Source organism: Canis aureus, chromosome 4 (assembly GCF_053574225.1).
Source record: "Canis aureus isolate CA01 chromosome 4, VMU_Caureus_v.1.0, whole genome shotgun sequence".
In the NCBI taxonomy this organism is placed as follows: Eukaryota; Metazoa; Chordata; class Mammalia; order Carnivora; family Canidae; genus Canis; species Canis aureus.
In genome coordinates, this window is record NC_135614.1 from 48,347,391 (window position 1) to 48,369,404 (window position 22,014).

At 33.6% G+C, this 22,014-nt stretch overlaps 1 protein-coding gene across 8 annotated transcripts in view; it reads right to left on the reverse strand.

Moving 5' to 3' along the window:
• Positions 1–22,014, reverse strand: part of LOC144312683 (uncharacterized) — a 2,041,845-nt gene that overhangs the window by 1,526,109 nt on the left and 493,722 nt on the right. The window contains exon 7 of one of the 8 annotated variants that reach the window (XR_013378223.1): positions 2,644–2,694. The exons of the other annotated variants lie outside the window; for them this stretch is intronic. The gene's annotated coding sequence lies outside the window, so the exon portion shown is untranslated. The remainder of the gene's footprint in view (positions 1–2,643; positions 2,695–22,014) is intronic. 8 annotated transcript variants of the gene reach the window in all.

The following is a 22,014-nucleotide window of genomic DNA, read 5'->3' on the forward strand; positions in this document are numbered from 1 at the left end:
TGGCTTTTGGGCACATGGAATGTGGCTTGCCAATGACTGAAGAATTGAACTTTTGACTTTAATTTTATTTCATTTAAATTTAAATATCTTCATCTATTGAACTTATTCTTTACACAGAAGTTACTAAGTCATTCATCAGTTGTGAGCCTCTGATCGGGCAGTAATAACTATTACTCCTGATCATTGTGTTTTTAGGAGGTATGTATTCATCAATATGCTACTCTTTAACACCATCTGTGATCCTTTTGCGTCTACAGGAAACTTGAACAAAGGAAGTTTTTGGACCTTCCTAAGTCTGCTGGCCATGATATCATTCATGTCTTTGAACTTTTACCTTATATAATTTACATGTGACAAAGACATTTTCACTCCAGAACTACATTCTTAGGTTTGGAATGCTTAATAAAGATGATCTGCTTAAACTCAATTTGGTATAGGGGTCATTGTACAGTTTAATCCAAAGCAAGAGAGAAAAATATTTGTTGTAGTACTATTCAAATACTATACAAGCTGGTCTGGTCAAATTTTGGCATTTTTCAGAGTGATATGGCACTTTTGCAATAATAGCACTTGTTGATTTATTTGGTTAAATGAAAATAGAATGAAAACAGTATTTTGATTTGAATATATAGTTGGAAACATAATAAACTGTAAAATGACTATGACTAGGTAAAAGAGCTAAAGTATTTCTGGTATATCTTTCCAGAGAGATAAGAGATAGATGATAGATAGAGTGATAGCCAGATGAGAGATAGATAATTGTTCTATTGATTCTCTGAAAGGAAATTTTTATATTGCATATAGAATAATCTATATACACAGTCAGATGATGAAAATATCTTAAGATTTAACTTGGCATTTTGTGCTAGTTATATAGGAGGCCCTCAACATATTTTTATTGACTCAAATTATTATTTCTCTTTCAGGAATATTTTCAAGTTATTTTCAGTTTTTTTTGTTATTATTTTAGTAGCAGATGTATAAAGTATACAAGCCAAATCATCAGGGCTTGTATAATTTAGGTATCAAGGACACCTAAATTAATAAAAGAGATTATTCAATAGCCACCATAGGTTATATATGCAAATGACAATATTTTGTTTCAGGCATAAGTTATAATTTACTTATAGTGTCCTATTCTGATGTGTGATCAAAAACAATTGTTATTCATTCTTTTATTTTGGGTAAAGTTTTGGGGAAGGAGCAAACAAGAACAGGTGGAATGTGTGGTTCCTGAGGCTTTATGCTCAATGAAGTAGCTCAGACACAGAAAAACTTTGATCTGTCTGACTTGGTGGAACTGTGTGGTCTTTTTGAAAAACAATGTTATTTCCTTTTAAGCAGGACAAATTAGCAATATATTTTTAAACCGAAGAGAGCTTAAGAATGAATGAGTCATGTCATATTTTTCTCCTAAAACTAAGTAACATTTTAAAAAGTAAAAGAAGACTAACATTTCTACTTATAAAAAAATTATTTCTTCAAAACAGGGTTAAAGTTCTATTTAGATTAAGGCTTTATTTTTAGCCCTCTGGTGATTTAGAAATAAGATTAAATCACTGGAAACCATCAAAAGTATCCTCTTATCATAGATAATTCCTACCTGCTTCCATGCAGTGCAACTTTATCAAATATCATTACTTATCCATATAAAAAAGAAACATAATTCCGTAATGAAACTTTAAAAAATTTTCACAAATCATTTATATGTAAACTTCTAGCGCCCCCCCCCCCTTTTTTTTTCAGGAAATGAAACTAATCTTACCAAAAATATACCTCTGACTTTTCACGGTGCCTTCAAAGAAAAGGTGAAGTTTGCAGAATTCAATTCGGTATCTCAGTAACATATTGTATTAGTCAAGGTACTCCAGGGAAACAAAATTAATAGGATGTATAGAGAGAAATAGAGAACATATTGTATTAGTCAAGTACTCCAGGGAAACAAAATTAATAGGATATATAGAGAGAAATAGAGACAGAAAGACAGATCTTTAGGAATTGGCTCATGACTTTGTGGAGGCTTCACAAGTTTAAAATCTGCAGGGCAGTCTGGCAGGCTGGAGACCCAGGAAAGAGGTGATGTTATAGTTCAAGTACAAAGGTAGTGGCCTATTTTAATTCTGTCTGGAAAATTCAGTCCTTCCTATTAAGGCCTTCAACTGAATGGATCAGGCCCACCCACATGATGGAGGATAATCTGCTTTACTTGAATTTACTGATTTAAATGTTAATTTCATTAAAAAAATCTTCACAGAGAAACATCTAGAATAGTATTTGAACAAATATTTGGGTACCATGGCCCAGCCACATTGACACATAAAAGTAACGATAGTATATAGAGCATATAAATCTAAATAAAGAAGAACTTTGGTGATCATTTTAAATTACTTTTGAAAATGCATGCCTGTTTAGTTTAAAAAAGTATGAAGTTACTAAGTTGTGATCAACTGATTATTTTTTCAAGCATAGGAAGATTTTTACTAATATCTTCATAATCTTCCCTTACATTCAGCATGGTTTCTGACATGTTAACTAAATGAATATTCAGGCAGTAAATAAATATTCCCAACATGATTCCTATGTTTTCTATTTAATTTAATTTGGCTAAATCCCAGGATAATTCCCCAAACTCATTCTACTTACTTCATTTGTCATAGTTGATCAAATTCTGATTTTGATACACCATGTTTACATCTAAAAGAAATGATAGGTATTATCAAACTGAGATTGTTCTAACTACAATTTAATACTACATATCTCAAATATTATCCAAGTGTCTTGTAATACATTTTCTATTAGACTTGCATCCTGGCTTTAATACTGCATCACCTATTTGCACAAAAGAAATGTCAATCATATATATTTATCCATAAGATCTGGTTTCACTAATAGGAAAACTCATACTAAAGGTTTCAAAGAAGAATGTAGCTCATTACAGGCAATAGTTGAGAAGTATGCCATGGTTAGCATTCTACAAATATGTAATCTTGTTATATTGTGAAATGTTATAATACTATGCCCTTTTCTAAAATACAGTTTACTAGAGCATGGCAGGATGAAGACAGGAGGCCAAAAACTGGAACAGGCAATTATATAATGTAAGTTATTTTTCTCATTTTTAAAATAAAAATTTCTTTGACTTCTAATCCAATCTTTATCATAATATGTCATGCCTAACACCCCTATGGACATAGAAAATTTAATAGTCATGCTTTACTGCATCCATCTATTTAATTGTTTTTCCCTGAATAGTTTTAAAAATTTAATTTATATGATTTTTCTAACTGTTACATGAAGGGAATTGAAGTTTCCTATATTTTTCTTTTCTTTGTAACTTCTTAAACCTTTCTATGTAAAATAGCTTTAGTAAATGTTATGAAGTTGAAATTAGTTCCACGTTTACTATATTATTATATGTTGTTCTAATGTGTTTGGAATTTTCAGGCAGGATTTGTGGGAATTATCTAATTTTATGCGAACATATGTTGTATATAGATATAAGATTTATTTCTTCCACTCTTCAAATTGAAATAGTTGGGCATTGCAAACTCTAAAATGTCATTACAATAACAGGCTTTTAAGTGTTCTGTTATACTAAATCAGACATATCTGGATATCAATTAATTAAAAAAGCAAGTTTTATTGAAACTAATACTCTCTATTAATTTTTGTGAAGGTTTTTCCCACAGTTTTAAATTTGATTCTTCCTTAAATATTTACCTAATATTCGAATTATATTTTTCCAATTTTATCGTACTTTAGATCAATTTTTTTTTCCCCCAGAAAAAACCTTAGATGTTACTATATTAAGGGCAATCGGTTGAATATATTAGACTAGCCTTGGTATCCATGTTGTTAATAGACTAAACTCTTTCTAATTAGTGAAATTCTTTTTAATAAAATTAGGTTCTGCCTATGTCTTAGATGTTATTTATACATTGTCATTAATCAATATAATCAATCAATGTTCACAGAATTATAGGTTATATATTATAGATACATATTATATGAAGAATTGAGGATTAGAAAATATATACTGAAATTTATTAATTTATTATTTCATTAATAAAATACATATTAAACATCCATTGTATATCAGTCAACAGGCCATATGAGAGCATCCAGCTGAAAAGTCCTGGGCCTGTCTCAAAGACCTGGGAAAAGCCCTGCAGAAATTTCAAAATGTCACAAGAATCAAAGATTGGATACGTAAAAAGTAAAAGTAAAAGCAAAAACAAAATAAAGTTGTTAGAAACATTTTAGTTAAGTATCATAAGACTATATAGAATCCTGTTATACAATCCAACAATGATATAATAAATATTCTCATACCTAAATAACATTCCGAAAAGGTAAGGGAAACTGCAGCAATTTTCCCCCACTTTTATTATGTTCACAACTTTTTTTCTTGAACTGTGTCTAAAGTTTCATTATAAGGTCTCTTCCTATGAATATATGTAATACAGCATGCTAAGCAATAGAGCAATAGTTCTCATCATGCTGCCTTTTTTTTTTTTTTTTTTTTTTTGCAACTACTGGCGGAGTGTTATATTCTATTTTGCTTATATTTTTGAATACTTTTCCTGAACTTCTCTGTTTACTGTAACTGGTAAGGGCTGTTCTATTATTATTAACTTGGTTATACTGGAAACTATATTTCCTATAATTTCTTTCCTTGTATGATTCCAACTTTGAGATGTATGAAAAGTAAAGTCACAAGCAACTTGCAAAGCAGAAATAAAGTAGCAGCCATGATGCTCTGAAGACTGTTGGCTGGTTAGAGGCAATAATATAGAAGTACCAGCAAATACTATACTCAGTGTTCCTGGTCTACACCCAGTTTTCTTTCTAAAATTGGTCCCTCCCAACCAATAGGCAAACACAAGGTCACCATTCTCAAAGCTTGGTTGTGAACTCAAGAAGCTGATAGCCAGGAAACCCAGTAACCTTCCCTAGACTTGTTGGAGACTTTTCCAATTCTGCTGTGTCTTGTGAAGAAGAAGAAGAAGAAGAAGAAGAAGAAGAAGAAGAAGAAGAAGAAGAAGAAGAAGAAGAAGAAAACAAAACAAAAAACACTAATAAAAGGACAAAGAAAATAGCTAAATTCCTCTGGGCTATTAAAACTGGGAAGATAAATCCTTCATAAGATTATTAACCAAAAGTTTAGGGTAAGTAGCTGAGAAATGCAAACCAGAATGAAGGGGCTATTTGAATTAGAAAGTGTCTGAAAGAGAAGACCAGATTTGGTTTATTATGAGCCTGATGCCAAGGAGTCACAGTTCTATCCCTCAAAAGCAGAGAATCACTGAAGGATTAATTAGATACAGCTCACTAAGATAGGCTCTTACTTTTTCAAGAAAATAAATATCTTATTTTTAATGGAGCAAAGTTATTAATTAGAGACATAAGATTTACGAATTTGAGAATTCTGTCTCTTTTTTTTTAGTATGAATGTGTAGAAACTTTATTTTTTATTTTTTTTAATAAATTAATTTTTTATTGTTGTTCAATTTACCAACATACAGAATAACACCCAGTGCTCATCCCATCAAGTGCCCCCCTCAGTGCTCGTCACCCATTCACCCCCACCCCCCGCCCTCCTCCCCTTCCACCACCCCTAGTTCGTTTCCCAGAGTTAGGAGTCTTTATGTTCTGTCTCCCTTTCTGATATTTCCCACACAGAAGAATCTCCCTTCCCTTATATTCCCTTTCACTATTTTTATATTCCCCAAATGAATGAGAACATATAAAGTTTGTCCTTCTCCGATTGACTTACTTCACTCAGCATAATACCTTCCAGTTCCATCCACGTTGAAGCAAATGGTGGGTATTTGTCGTTTCTAATGGCTGAGTAATATTCCATTGTATACATAGACCACAGCTTCTTTATCCATTCATCTTTCGATGGACACCGAGGCTCCTTCCACAGTTTGGCTATTGTAGAATTCTGTCTTAAATATGGGAAAGTTACCAACTACAGCCACCAGCAGCACAAGAAAAAGTGCAACCACTCAGGCAGAAAGAAAGGCAGAAGAAGTAGAAAGGTTTTAGAAGCCTTCTAATGACTGGACATATTTTTTTTACATCAATTCTATATCTCTGACAGACAGAGAGTTTAGAAAAGATGACTGAAAACAGTGCCTTGATTTTGTGCATAAGTCTTTACAATGCTTAAAAATCCAGTGTGCCGAAGTACAACAAGCAGAAGCATATAGAAGATGACAGCAACAAAGAAGTAGAACTTAGAGTGGAGAATTTTACATTTTGCATGGTTTTGCATTTAATTTACCATGCACATATATAATTTTCACATTGAAAGGAAAATAATGAAAAATCCCTCTATAGGATTTAATTTTTTTTATTAATTGAAAACAAGTTTTACATGACACTTAAAGACTCAAGTTATTATATCCTCCCTAAGTGTTTACTGTGTTTTATACACTACCTTAGATCTAGGAATTTTGAAATAAAAAAATCAAAATATTTATTTTGTTAAAAATGAACATTGTTATATCTTTATGTTCTAAACTCACTTCACCAGATGAGAAAACAATTTTACTAGATTCCATAGTTTATAGTTTCTAAAATAAATATTCAAGAGTTATAGAAATTATTTATGTTATAAACAATGGTCAAAGTATGAGAATTATTGATTGTCAAGTCTACTTCATCAATCTTAGGACTATTGGTAAAATCTCATTACGAAAAATTAAATACTGGCCATAATTCTTCAGTCTCCTATAGCAATGCTATGCGTTCATACCCTTGGCATGATTCTAGGATGGTTGAAGTATATCTACCTGCCTATAAACTCTGGGCATGGCCATATGAATTTATCTGGCACTGGTACTAGCAGACAGGATACAACAGATGCCTTAGAGTGTGACTTTATGATTGACCATGTCTACTTGTTCTTTTATTATTACAGTGTGAACATTTCTCAGCTTGCTGATACATCCTGGGAAGATGAGAAATGTGGACCCAATCTATAGCTACAGCCAACTCCAGGTAATTATAGCCTGGATCAGCCAATTCACAGCCATCCCAAACATGTGTGAGTAATTAGGTATGTCACTGAATGCTGGGCTGCTTAAACAACATTTCTGTGGCCGCATCTGAATGATGAAAATATGTGTACATGCACATACACACACAAACATAAAATTTATAGCACTGGTTTTGAAAACAAGCATAAAGTGACTAGAAATGATTAAACTGTTCTAAAAGGTTAGGGGATTAATTAAAAAAAAAAAAACTATTGTAGAAAGGTGGAAAAACAGTGACACATATTGTGTAGTGGGAAAATATTTAGTAAAACAATCACCTGAGATGATTTGGAGTGAAAGAAAGTATATATGATGAATCTGTAGAGTTGAGGGAGGAGATTTTAATGCTAGCTGCATTTAAGACACTACAGGAAAAAGATAAAATTAGAACCAAACTGATTGCTGTACAAATATTTTTTCAATAACTTGTAGAACTCGATAATGAAAGAGTTTCTCACCAAACTAAAGGTGTATTTATTGTTCAGACAAACCAAAATCAATACCAGCGGCAAGGTGTGGTAGTGTATGTAATGTGTGTGTGTCTCAAATCTTATATTTCAAATGTGATACCTCATTTGTGCTCACCCATTTCCTAACTGATTGCCTTTATTTTATCTATGCCTATTTTCTGACTTCTAAGCTGAGGATACATAGGTTGTTTTGAATATATCAAATATATTTGATGAACTAATGAAATAATGCAGATAAAACTTTAAAAGTGCCTGGCATGTAATAAAGCACCAGATAAATATTTGTATATAATAACTATTATTATTAATCATAGGACTATAGTAAGAATTTGAATATTGGTGAACAGATTGTTTTGTTATATAGTCACTACACAGACTCCATCCCACGTAGATTCAGATAATACAATAATAAATGAATTACCCTGAGATATTTAGATAGATACTAAAAACACTGGAAAAGGACACCATTAGCTACACAATCACAATAAATATTCCAATAAATGCCATCCATATTAAAAGTTACAACATTTTTTATACTAAAATGCTTAATATAAACCCAACCCAGTGCTCCCAGCACTGTAGACTCCATAAACAGTCTGTGACTTACATGGTCCTCAATTCTGGGAATACAGTTTTAAGTACAAAACAGAACAAAAATTTTCTGAATTCTTTTACTCTCTAAAGAATTATGTTTTATTTTTTGAATTATGTTGTTTTAAAAATATTATATAAATTATTGATTTTTTGCCTTCTAGTCCTTTTGAGTTTTTCACATCAACTTCCATTCTTGTAATGAAAATATTTTTTTCCCTCATTTGGATGTTGCAACAGAAAAGTATATTCCTTGCCTGTATGAGTTTACTCCAAATTTGTAATAGCCAACCTTACTTGTAGCTTTCTCCTGCCAAGACTGTTCCAGAAATAGCAACTTTTTCCAACATAGTCATCCGATCACCTTTACTGTCAACAGATAAATTCACTCTCTCCCAATGACTTCACAAATTTACAAACCTAAAAACTTGTTATTAGCCATTATTTGACACAGTTGACTTTTATGTTCTTCTTAAAACTCTTCCTGATATCTTTCCTAGCTACATTCTCTAATTGTGTCTCAAGAATCTCAATGTTCCTTCTCTGCATGTTGGCTTGTTTTTCTCTTCTGTTGTTCTTCATTCTATCAAATTTCATCCATTAGATATTTTTCTGCAGTTTTGTTTTGGGTTCCTATAATTCTTTTACTCTCTGCTAATAACTAAATAGTTTTAACTCACTTCTGCTCAGTGACAAATTCCATATTTACATCTCCCATCCTGACCTCTTATGCTACATACCTACATTTCCTGCTGTTCAGAGGGCTATCTTAAAATTCATTTTGTCCCAATTCAGATTGTTTCCCTTGAAACTTCTCCTTTTGTATAAAGTATCATTGGTAACTTTTATCACTTGTCTTTTGATTTTCAACCCTAGAAGCACTGATATCTATTTTCTGCCCATCTACATCTAAACTGTAGTATAGGCTCACTGATAAAATAAACTGAGCAGAGATTTGACTGAATAAGGGAGGATGCAATGCTGATATCTGTGGGTAAAGTATTTTAACCAGAGAGAAAGAAGAGGAAGAAGAGAGTATCTGAGGCATTAATGAGTTTTGTATGTTTAAGGAAAACCAAAGAAGTCAGTGTGTCTGAAGACGCAGTAATAGAGAAATTGTCAGAAAAGAGAAAATAAAATTTACAGAAAACTTCCAAATGTTTTACATCTGTCCATTTTCTGCCTGAGGCTGAGAAACAGAATGGGGGCAAATAAGCATATATTTGCATAATCACTTTCCTTTTATTTGTGCCTTTCTTCCTAGGTGACTTGGAATGCTTTTGTTTAAAAAAAAAAAGAAAGAAAGAAAGAAAGAAAGAAAGAAAGAAAGAAAGAAAGAAAGAAAAAAAGAAAGAAAGAAAGAAAGAAAAAGAAAAAAAAAAGAGCCTCCAGTAGTAAATCTCTATTACAGCAACCCTGTAAACAATAGTATGTTAATAGTGAAGATTGCTTGTTTTTCTAGTCTTCAGATACAAACCAAATATAAAATTAAGAATATTTGAAGTTAAAAAAAGAGTATTTGAAATTGAGTGTGGCAGTGCCAATGTGTGTGACATGACCTACGTACAATATTAATATATTACTCTTCATGAACTTCCACCTCTCCTGTGAAAGTGGATGAAGGAAATCAAATTTAAAACAGGGTGTCAAGAGACCAGAGAGGAAGCTCTTATTCCCTAGCAACTCATTGTCAGTTGCAGACCTCAAACAGAAGAGATAGTACCTTGCGTTCCCAACAGGTAGAAGCCTACTTTACTCCTCCAGCAGGAAGAGTTTTTCCATGTCCAACAACAAGCTCAGCCAATAAAAAGATACAACTCAGCCAATGAGAACCTGTCACTACTCTGGGTTCTCTTATTTCCTTTAATGGACTTCTGTTCAAAACAGTCCCTCCCAAAAAAAAAAAAAACAAAAACAAAAAACAAACAAAAAAAAAAACAGTCCCTCCCAACTTCTTTTTATCTATAAATTAACATTCCTAGTTAATCTTTGGACTTGCCTATGGTTTGTCATAGCTTGAATGTCATAAATTCAATTTCTCTGCTATTCCTGAAAAAGCCTATTTTGCTGGTAAGATATTTGGCTATTTTACTTTTCAAGTCAAGTAACACTAGGTGTCAGAGAATCAGGATACAGAGAAGGCCCCTAACAACCTTGAGGCTGGTGAATGAATAGGTGCCAGTACTCACTGAGCCTAGTGAACTCACTGCTTTATCACTGACCCTGGAGTTTGAGGTAAAATTTGTCCTGGATTTGAGTCCAATCTCTTTGCATTTTTGAATTCTCCTGTCTTTATTCAGGATCTGTTTAAAAACTGTCCTTTCTGTTTTTGTGAAGTCTTAGTTCTTTCTGGTAAGTATTCATTTGTTTTTCAGAACCTTCAATTTTGAGTAGTGGGATCCCAAACCTCTAACTTATTTTGGTAGAACCCCACTTCAGAGACTCTGGTCAGATTTATGTTTGAAAACTATGGTACCTCCTCATGCACATTTATAATAAATGGGCCAAATTGGCTAAAGAAAATTTGGGGAACTTGCTATCTCCAAACCTTGTTTTCCTCAAGACTAACTTATAAAGCTTCAGCTTCAAAATTAAAGCAAGCAAGCAAACAAATACCAGAATGGGATACCTATTTAACTGGCATACAGAGGCCTCAAAAAGATTTCAAAATTCCAAAATGGTTTCATTGAAAGATTTTGTGCAAAAGGCTACTGAAAAATTAGAGATAAAAGGTATCTAAAACTAAAGACTTTTAGATTGATGTATAAGACTTGTATAACTCCTACTTTTCTCCTCTGTCCTTGATTTGAATACTCATTCTAGTAACCCTTAGTCTGAATTGCCTTTCAACTCTGAAGAGACTATTAAACAGTTACCTTTTAAAGTAAGTCAACCTGAGGCTTCAGGCAATCCTCAAGTATCTTTCCTCCTTGGTCATAGGCCAAACTAAAGGCCATACTTAGAGAATTTTTTAACCCTGGTAGGATCCTCCGTAGTTTTAGTAAATAGATTATCTCCTGAGCCCAGTCAAGAGAGGGAAATAAAATTTCACATTGTCTCTTTCTTTCCAAATCCAGACCAATTGGTTACTGATCCTTTTTCTCTCAGGGATAGCTATTGCCTTTTTATTTGCTGCATTTTACGAATTTGGCTTGGCTTTCTCTCTGCATGGAACATGCATATTATTGATTCTATCTTTTGGCTATCTTTGGGAATGACTCTAGATCTCATGAAGTTAAACTTTTGCACCTTCTTGAGGATGTCTCTTGAGTACATTGTGTTGTTTAAGGCTGCCAAAAATATTAACAGGTTCTCCCGACTAAAACCTTTTAAGACATTTTAAAAGGATTTAGTAATATAATAATCTGAAATTTGGCCAAATTACAATATGAAATTCGGAGCCTGATAGGAGTATTTTTAGGCCTTCTCCCCTAAACTGAATGTACCCAGAAGGAAAGAAAAATATTCTAACATAAGTGAAGGAGTGTGTCAGTACTTTGATAATTAGTTAGAGGGCAACCCAGCTTTTTGAGGAATTAAAAATAGCTGTCTTTGTTTTCCAAATGAAGTGTTTTCATGACCAGAGTTGTGGCTCCAGAAACTACTCAAAGTCCACCAATTCTTCTGATCAATCCCCAAACCTCCCCAACTCCTCTTAAAAGGCTTATAAATATTGTCCTTAGGGAACCCAAATCTTGGAGAAACTAGATTTTTTTCCCCCTGTGCCTTTAAAACGTGAAATTCTACCTGGGGTCCTTCTCCAGAACTCTTATCCAGACCATCTCTTTGATATGCAAACTGCAGGGAGGTAATTCTTATCAGAGACAGGAATAAAGAAGAAAATGTTATTTGAATAGATTCAGCTTCTTTAATAACTAGTGAGTTGTGTATTATACATAATTCACTACAGTAATTTAAAATGGAAGCTATAAGATCTCTGCATCTGTGTGTATGTTTCTGTGTGTGTTTTGTAGATATGTGATATTTTCTACTTCTGGTTGGTATTGTCAAAATTAATTTTTAAAAGAGTTCTATTTAATTGGCTTTTCTTAAACTATTTTTTTAATTCTTTTTTTTTTTTTTAAGGAAAAAAAAAAAGAGACAAACAGAGAGAGAAGCAGGCTCCATGCAGGGAGCCCCACGCGGGACTTGATCTCAGGTCTCCAGGATCATGCCCTGGGCTGAAGGTGGTGCTAAACCTCTGAGCCTGCCCCCCCGCCACCCCCGGCCCGGGCTGCCCTATTTAATTGGCTTAAAGAAAAATGCTTATATAAATTAAACTAACAAAAATATAATAGAAATTTAATCCAACTGAATTTCAGGCTTCCATGATCTGGGAAAATATTTGGTATTAAAGCTGGTTTAAGTTTGTTGGTTTAATTAAAACAGGCATGCCTTTAGAGTTATTGGCCTTAAATATAATACTTTTATTCCACCTAGGCTTATTAAAGGTCAAATGAGCTCATGTCATCTCTTATAAAATTTGTCAGCCAAAGAAGATAACTTAAGATGATGGTTAGTTGTTTGGCATCTCATGAAATTCTCATGACTAATCTAGACATAATTACTAGCACAAGTGAATTAAACAGATGTAATATAAAAATTTATAAATAAACTTTTCAATAATAGTTATGTCTATTTAATTAGTTTCCCCAAATATTTTTGGTAACTTAAAAACCATTTACTTTACTAAATGAATTAAATGCTGCATAGTCATTGTTTCTAGATTATTTCCAAATAAGATAAAATAATGAAATATTAATTACTGAACATTGGTGTATCTACTTTGGATTTCTTATTACAAAGAAACTAAAAGATACTTGGATGCCTTAAAACTACAATGAAAAATGGAAAAAAAAATATGAAATTTGCCAATCTAAAGAATGCTGGTGCAACAGATAGTTTAGTTATTTTCATTAGAAATCAAGGTAAAAAATTCTTTTTTTTTTTTTTTTTTCAAGGTAAAAATTCTAATAAATGGGATTGGGAAGAGGAAGATGGCAGGGTAGGAGGGTAAACTCACCCTCCTCACAGACACACCCAGATAACAGTGGCATCAATGCAACTAAGAAAAGAAACCAAAGACTGACAGAACAGACTTTCCACAGTTAATTGTAGAGAAGAGGCTGTATCAGAAAGGGTTAGGAGAGACACAGAAGTGATTGGGAACAACACTCCTGGAAAGATTAACCACAAACAGGAGGGATACCACAAGCACAGAGCAGAGAGAAAAGCAAACCTCACCCCAGGAACCATAGGCATGGACAACCTGAACTGACAAGACTAGTCCCTATAACAAATCAGTGGAACTTAACTTTATGAAATTTTACAATCACTGAGGCTTAACTCTGGATACTTTAAAAATCAGTGGGCTTAGCTCTGTGAGAGTTAAAGGGCTATAGGAAACTGAGTCATTGGTCTTAAAGACTCAGCATAACAAACAACCCCACTGAGTTCTAGCATAGAACAGTTTGGAAAGCACTTAGGATACAGGTGAAGGAGATTTATTTACTAATCTCAGAATGTGTATTGAGGAGCAAGGATCTTTAGGAAACTTCTCCAAGAACAAAGGGCTGATGGAGGCCACCTGGGTGGCTCAGTCAGTTTAGTGTCTGACTTCAGCTCACTTCATGATTTCAGCATCCTGGGATCTAGCCCCACACTGGGCTCCCTGCTCAGTGCAGAGTCTGCTTATTTTTCTCCTTCTCTTCTTGCTTGTGTGCTCTCCCTCTCAAATAAGTAAATAAAATAAAATATAAAAAAAAAGCTGGTGGGTAACATTTATCTAGTCCCACCCCCAGTGCTGCCTAATAGCCCAACACTTTCAGGAACCAGCATGCCCTCTACCTTTACAGTTGCCAATGTGTACTCCTCCCCAGTGTTCTCCTGTAGATCCACCCCATTGAACACACATCCCTTCAAAGCAGTTCCTACCCTGACACATCCTGCAAGCAGCTATGGCAAGGACCAGCACCATTCTAAAATGACTCTTGCCCTGGGAAGAGGAAAGGATAACCACACACATTGGTATGACTGTAGCCTCAGCAAATGAACTCAAGGCAGTCATCTGATCTGACTCCCGGCCTTACCCACCAACAAAAGTCTCTTAAAAGACGAGGCAAGGAGAGCACACTGTTGTTCAGTATCTTCATCTCTGGTAGACAAGCTGACATCGGGCATTTGGTCTGACTACTGATACCACCCAACTACAAGCCTATGAGAGTGTAGTACAGGCTTCTTTACAGCATAGGAACTGAACCCTGCACAGTGCATCCTCAACAGGCAAAGTAGGCCAATACAGCCAACTGGGCTGAAGGCAAATAAGGCTTGGCCACAATAGCAGGGTGCACACAACACATGGAGGGGACACCCTTGAGGTGCCCGTTGTGGTGAACAGGGAACATTACTCTACAAGGCACCAGCAGATCTCTTCTTCATAAGGTCACTACTTTCAAGAGCAAGAGATGTAGCTGACTTTCCTGATACATAAAACAAACACAGATAATCAGACAAATTGAGGAGACAGAAGGATATGTCCCAAAGGAAAGAATAGGGCCAAACGAGAGCCAAAGAGCTAAATGAAATGGAGATAAACAATACACCTGCAAAAGAATTCAAAGTAATGGTTTTAAAGATACTTATTGGAATTGAGAACAGTGGAGGATCTCAGTCAGACCTTCAAAAAAAGATTAAAAAAAGATATTTAAAAGAACCAATCAGAAATGAATAATTCAATATTCAATAAGAGAAATTAAAAATAAACCAGGAGAAATCAATAGCAGATTAGAGGGCCAAAAAAGGGGGTATATGACCTAAAAGACAAAGTAATGCAATGCAACCATGATGAACAACAAAAGAAAAATGTAATAAAAAATGAAAATAGGTTAAAGGAACTCAGTGACATTATCAAGCATAATATAACTTGCATTACAATGGTCCCAGAAGGAAAGAGATAAAGGAAGCAGAAAATACATTTGAAGAAATAATAGCTCAAAATTTCCCTAATTTGGGGAAGAAAACAGACATCTGGATCCAGGAGGCAAAGAGAATCCTCAACATAATCAACTCTTGTATGATATAAGTATGCTACTCCATCTTTCTATTCCCCACCAACAGAAAGATCTTGGTTGGTAAGACCTTGATAATTAAGACACATGAGACACATAATAATTAAAATGGCAAAAGTAGTGATAAAGAGAGAATTTTAAAAGTTGCAAGGGAAAAGAAAAAAGCTACATATAAGAGAAACCCCATAAAGCTATCAGCTGACTTTTTACCAGAAACTTGATAAGCCAGAAGACAGTGGCATGGTATATTCAAAGTACTGAAAAGTAAGAACCTTCAACCAAGAAAATTCTACCCAGCAAGGTTATCATTCAGAATAGGAGGAGAGGTAATAAATTGTTCTCTCTTTCTCTCTCTCTCTCTCTCTCTCTCTCTCTCACACACACACACACACAAGTTAAAGGAATTCATCAGAATTAAACTAGCCTTACAAGAAACATTAAAGGAAATTCTTTGAATGGAAATAAAAGGCCATGTTCAGGAGTAAGAGAATTATGAAAGGAAAAAAATTCATAGGTAAATCAAACATAATAAAAATAATTAATTATTTATAAAACCACTATGGAGGTTAAAGCACAAAAGCAGTAAAATCAATTATAAAATTGATTAAAAATCACTCGAGAAATTAACAAACTAAAAAAGATATAAAGTACAACATCATATACATAAAATGTGTGATGGGGGAGTAAAAATTTAGTATTTTTAGAATGGATTCAAACATAAGCAACTGTCCATTTAATATATACTACTATATACATAAAATGTTATATATGAACTTAATTATAACCACAAATAAAAAATCTTTCATAGATACACAAAAAATAAAGAGAAAGTAATCTGAGAATATCACTAAAGAAAGCCATCAACCCACAAGTAAAGACAGCAAGAGAAGATAAAGGAATGGAAAACTACAATACTGTAAAACAAGTAATGCAATGGCAATAAGTACATATGTATCAATAATTACTTTAAATATAAATGGACTAAATGCTCCAATCCAAAGACATAGGGTGACAGAATGGATTTAAAAAAAAGGGGATCTCTGGGTGGCTCAGTGGTTTAACGCCTGCCTTCGGCTCGGGGCGTGATCCTGGAGTCTCGGAATCGAGTCCCACTTCGGGTTCCCTGCATGGAGCCTGCTTCTCCCTCTGCCTATGTCTCTGCCTCTCTCTCTGTCTCTCATGAATAAATAAATAATCTAAAAAAAAAAAAAAAAAAAAAAAAAGGTCTGCTCTCTATGCTACCTACAAAAGACTCATCCAGACCTAAAAACACATAGTTTTGAAGTGAAGTGAAGGGTCGGAAAAACATTTATCCATGAAAATGAGAGTGAAAAGAAACCTGGAGTAGCAATACATTTATCAGACAAAATAGACTTTAAAACAAAGACTGTAATAAGACACAGGATACCACATAATAATAAAAGGAAAAATCTGATAAGAGGATGTAACAATTGTAAATATTTAAGTATTCAACATCACAGCACCTAAATACATAAAGCAACCATTAACAAACATAAAGAAGAAATTGAGAGTAAAACAATAATAGTAGGGGACTGTAACATCTCACTTACATCAATGATAGATCAGACAGAAAATCAACAAGGCAACAGTGACTTTAAATGACACATTGGACCAAATGAACTTAAGATATATGCAGAGCACTCCACGCTAAAACAGGAGCATACACACTCTTTTCAAGTGCACATGAAAAATTCTCCAGAAAAAATCACATATTAGGTACAAAATAAGTCTCAATAAATTAAAAAAGACTGAAATCCTGTCATGCATCTTTTCCAACCACAATGGTATGAAATTAGAAATCAATCACAATAAAAATTCTTTTTTTTTTTTTTAATTTTTTATTTATTTATGATAGTCACAGAGAGAGAGAGAGAGAGGCAGAGACACAGGCAGAGGGAGAAGCAGGCTCCATGCACCGGGAGCCCGACGTGGGATTCAATCCTGGGTCTCCAGGATCGCGCCCTGGGGCAAAGGCAGGAGCCAAACCGCTGCGCCACCCAGGGATCCCACAATAAAAATTCTTAAAAGAACACAAATACATGGAGGCCAAATAACATACTACTAAACAATGAATGGACCAAAAAAAAATCAAAAAAGAAATTTAAAAAATATATGCAGACAAATAGAAATGAAAGCACAATGCTTCAACATCTATGGGATGCATCAAAAAGCTGTTCTAAGAGGGTTGTTTACAGCAGCACAGACCTACCTCAAGAGGTAAGAGAAATCAAATAAACAACCTAATTGATACCTAAACAAGCTAGAAAAAGAAAAGCAAAGCTGGTATAAAGAAGAGAATGATAAAGGTGAAAATATGAACAGACAAATAACTAGCAATGAAATTGAATTAGTAATCAAAATCTCCCAACAAAGAAAAGTCCAGGACTAGATGGCTTCACAGGTTCATTACACCAAACATTTAAGAAGAGTTAATATCTGGGCAGCCCCAGTGGCTTAGCAGTTTAGCCTTGCCTTCAGTCCAGGGTGCGATCCTGGAGACCCGGGATTGAGTCCCACGTTGGGCTTCCTGCATGGAGCCTGCTTCTCCCTCTGCCTGTGTCTCTGCTTTTCTCTCTCTCTCTCTCTCTCTGTGTCTAATAAATAAATAAAATCTTAAAAAAAAAGAAGAGTTAATATCTATTCTTCTCAAATTATTCCCAAAAAAAGAAGAAAATAAAGTTTCCAAATTCATTATATGAAGTCAGCATTATCCTGATACCAAACCAGATAAAAACACTACAAAAAATGAAATAAAATAAGAGAAAGATAGAAAGAACTACAGACTAATATCTCTGATGAACATGGATGTAAAAATCCTAAGAAAATATTAGCAAACATAATCAAACAATACATTAAAAAATCATTCAATACAATCAAGTGGGATTTATTCCTGGGATGCAAGGGTAGCTTACTATTTCCAAATCAGTCAATGTGATGTATCACATTGACAAGAGAAAGTATAAAAACTATATGGTCATTTCAATAAATGCAGAAAAAGCATTGGACAAACATCCATGCATCATAAAACCCTCAACAAAGTAGGTTTAGAGATAATATACCTCAACATAATAAAAACCTTATATGAAAAACCCATACTTGAGATCATACTCAATGGGGAAAAAATGAGAGTTTTTCCTCTAAGATCAGGAGCAAGACAAACATGTCCACTCTCACCACTTTTATTCAACTGGTACTGGAATTCCTGCATACAGCAATAAGACAAGAAAAAGAAATAAAAGGCATATATACTGGTAAAGAAAAAGTTAAACTGTCACAGTTTGCAGATGGCATAATAATATTACATATGCAAAACCCTAAAGTCTCTACCAAAAACTATAGAACTGATAAATTAATTCAGTAAAGTCATAGGACACAAAAAATATATACAGATATCTGGTCCATATCTATACACTAATAATGAAGTAGCAGAAAAAAATCCCATTAGTAACTACACTAAAAAATAATGACATGCCTAGGAATAAACTTAATGAAAGATCTGAAGGACCTGTGCTCTGGAAACTATAAAACACCGATGAAAGGAATTGAAGATAACACAAACAAATGGAGAGATACTCCATGTTCTTATATTGGAAGAACTAATATTGTTAAAATTTCCTTCCACACAAACCAACCTACAGGTTAAATGCAATCCCTATAAAAATACCAACAGTCTATTTCACAGAACTAGAACACGTCATCCTAAAATTTGTAAGGAACCACAAAAGACTCTAAATAACCAAAGCAATATTGAAAAAGAACAAAGCTGAAGGGATCATACTGCCAGATTTCAAATCATACTACAAAACTTTAGCAATCAAAACAGTATGGTACTGGACACAAAAATAGACACATAGGTCAACAGAACAGAATAGAGTCCAGAAATAAATCCACACTTATATCATCTATTAATTTATCATCTATATAATCAATTAATCTTGCCTCTAAAGGAGGCAAGAATACATGATGGAAAAAAAAAAAAAAAAAAAAAACAGTCTCTGCAACAAATAATGCTGGAAAAACTAAACAGCTATGCGAAAGAATGAAACCAGACTACTTTCTTATACTACACACACACAGAAACAGACAGACACACACACACCCCAAAACCTCAAAGCAGATTAAAGACCTAAATGGAACCTGAAACCATAAAACCCCAAGAAAACATAGGCAGTAATTTCTTTGACACCAGCCATAGGAATATTTTTCTAAATATGTCTTTTCAGGCAAGGAAAAATAAGTAAATTATTTGGACAACAGCAAAATAAAAAGCTTTTGAGGGATGCCTGGTGGCTCAGCGGTTGAATGTCTGCTTTTGGCTCAGGGCGTGATCCCGGAGTCCCACGTCAGGCTTCTTGCATGGAGCCTGCTTCTCCCTCTGCCTCTCTCTGTGTCTCTCATGAATAAAAACATAAAATCTTAAAAAAAAAAAAGCTTTTGCACAGCTAAGAAAACCATCAAGAGAACAAAAAGGCAACCTACTGAGTGGGAGAAGATATTTGCAAATGATATAACAGGTAAGGGGTTAATATCTAAAACATATAAATAGCTTATACAACTCAATACCAAAATACCAGAACAAATAATTCAATTTTTAAAAATGGACAGAGGATCCAAATAGCCATTTTTTAAAAGCAGATATACAGATTTCTTTGGAAAAATGGCCAATAGACATATGAGGTGATATGTTCAACATCATGAATAAGGAAAATGCACATTAAAATCAAATGAGATATAACTTTATACTTGTCAAAATAGCTAAAATGAAAAACATAAGAAATAACAAGTGATGGTGAAGGTGTGGAGTAAAAAGGACTTTCATGTACTGTTGGTGGAAATGCAAATTGGTGTAGCCACTGAAGAAAACAATATGAAAGTTCCTCAGTTATGACATATCCAATTCACTCATAGAAAATGAAAACAATAATTCAAAAAGATAAATGTACCCCTATGTGTATTGTAACATTGTTTACAAAATATGGAAGCAACCCAAGTGTCCCCTGAAAGATGAATTGATAAAGAAGTGGTATATACATGCAATGGAATACCACTCAGCCATAAAGAAGAATGAAAACTTCCATTTGCAACAACACAGACACACCTAGAAGGGTATAATACTAAGTGAAATAGTCAGAGAAAGACAAATACCATGATTTCACTCAAATTAACAAAGAGAAAAAAAAAAAGAGAGATAAAAAAAACAGACTTTTAAATACAGAGAACAAACTAGTGATTGCCAGGGGGAAGGTGGGTGGAGGGGATGGGTGACAGATAAAGGAAATTAAGAGTACATTTATCTTGATGAGCACTGAGAAATGTATAGAATTATTCAATCATTATATTGTACATCTGAAACTAATATAATACTGTATGTTAATTATACTTCAATTAAAAAAGAATTCTAATAAATGTAATTAAGACTATTAGAAATAATATGGAAACTATATCCAGATGAAAGTAAAGTATGATGTGTTTTCAGTAAAATGTTATGAAAAATGGAGATACAGTTTTGCTGAGGGAAATGAAAGTAATTTTGTCCTCAATGAACCTGGTTGTTTAAAAATAAAAAGAAAATAGGACAAAATCTGAATGTAATAAAGAAGTTTATAGGAAGTTTATGGAAAGGAATCTTGGGAAAGGAATTTTATGCATGTTAAAGGTAAATGAATTTAAAGGCTTTTTAATATGCCTTAATATCAATGCTGTACAAGTGTAAAAATAAATCTTAATTTTCTTTCATCTGCTGAAATGAGTCTTTTTAGATTATTCATCTGATCAAAAGAAAAAATTAAAAAGTTTTCTTTAGCTTTTAAGTGGTATTTTAATCAAAAAAATTCCTGTTTTCTGTCTTTATCAGCTGTTTGATTACTTAAAACTAGTACTCTTGATACTAAAAGAGCTAAATTTTGCTCAGAACTATTTATTTATTTATTTATTTATTTATTTATTTATTTATTTATTTAAAGATTTTATTTATTTATTCATAGAGACACAGAGAGAGAGAGAGGCAGAGGCACAGGCGGTGGGAGAAGCAGGCTCCATGCAGGGAGCCCAACGTGAGACTCGATTCAGGGTCCCCAGGATCTAACCCCGGGCTGCAGGCGGCGCTAAACAGCTGCACCACTAGGGCTGCCCACTCAGAACTATTTAACCTTCTGTATTTTCTTGTGGAGTCTTTAGCTTTCACTATGGTTAATAAATATCATATCACAATGACCTCTAATCCTATTTAACCAAATATTTTAAAAGCTTTTGATATTTTTGACAAATTTCCCCAAAATAAAATTCTAAATGAAGTCTACTTTGACCTTGAACTAGCTTTGAGATTTCCAAAGGGTCCCTGGGACATCTCAAAAAATTAATTCTCTTTCCTTATAAAAAGGGGATGTTAAACTAATTAGGATACTTTGCTATATTAAATTACACGGGAAGCATTATCAAATAAGAAGTACTACTAAGTCTTATTTATATTGTATTTCTGTAGATATATACTATAAATGTTCTAGAAATTCTTGTGTGACATTCATGGAAATCTGTTATGTCCCAGCATAATGTTATCAGTTATCATTCTCATTATTATCTTAAAGTGTTGCATGATATAGAAATAACCAAATTTCTTTATCAATTCTATTATAATGAATTCTCATTAGATCTTTAATGAGCATCTTTACGTGTTTTCACTGATAGCTATTGTTTTAATCTGATGCTTTTACAAACGTGCTCCTGCAACAGTGATTCATCTTCAAGGAGATTCATGGAAAAGACTTCTGGCAACCTCAGGTTTCTGATAACTTTAATATCATAAAACTTATGATAAAACTG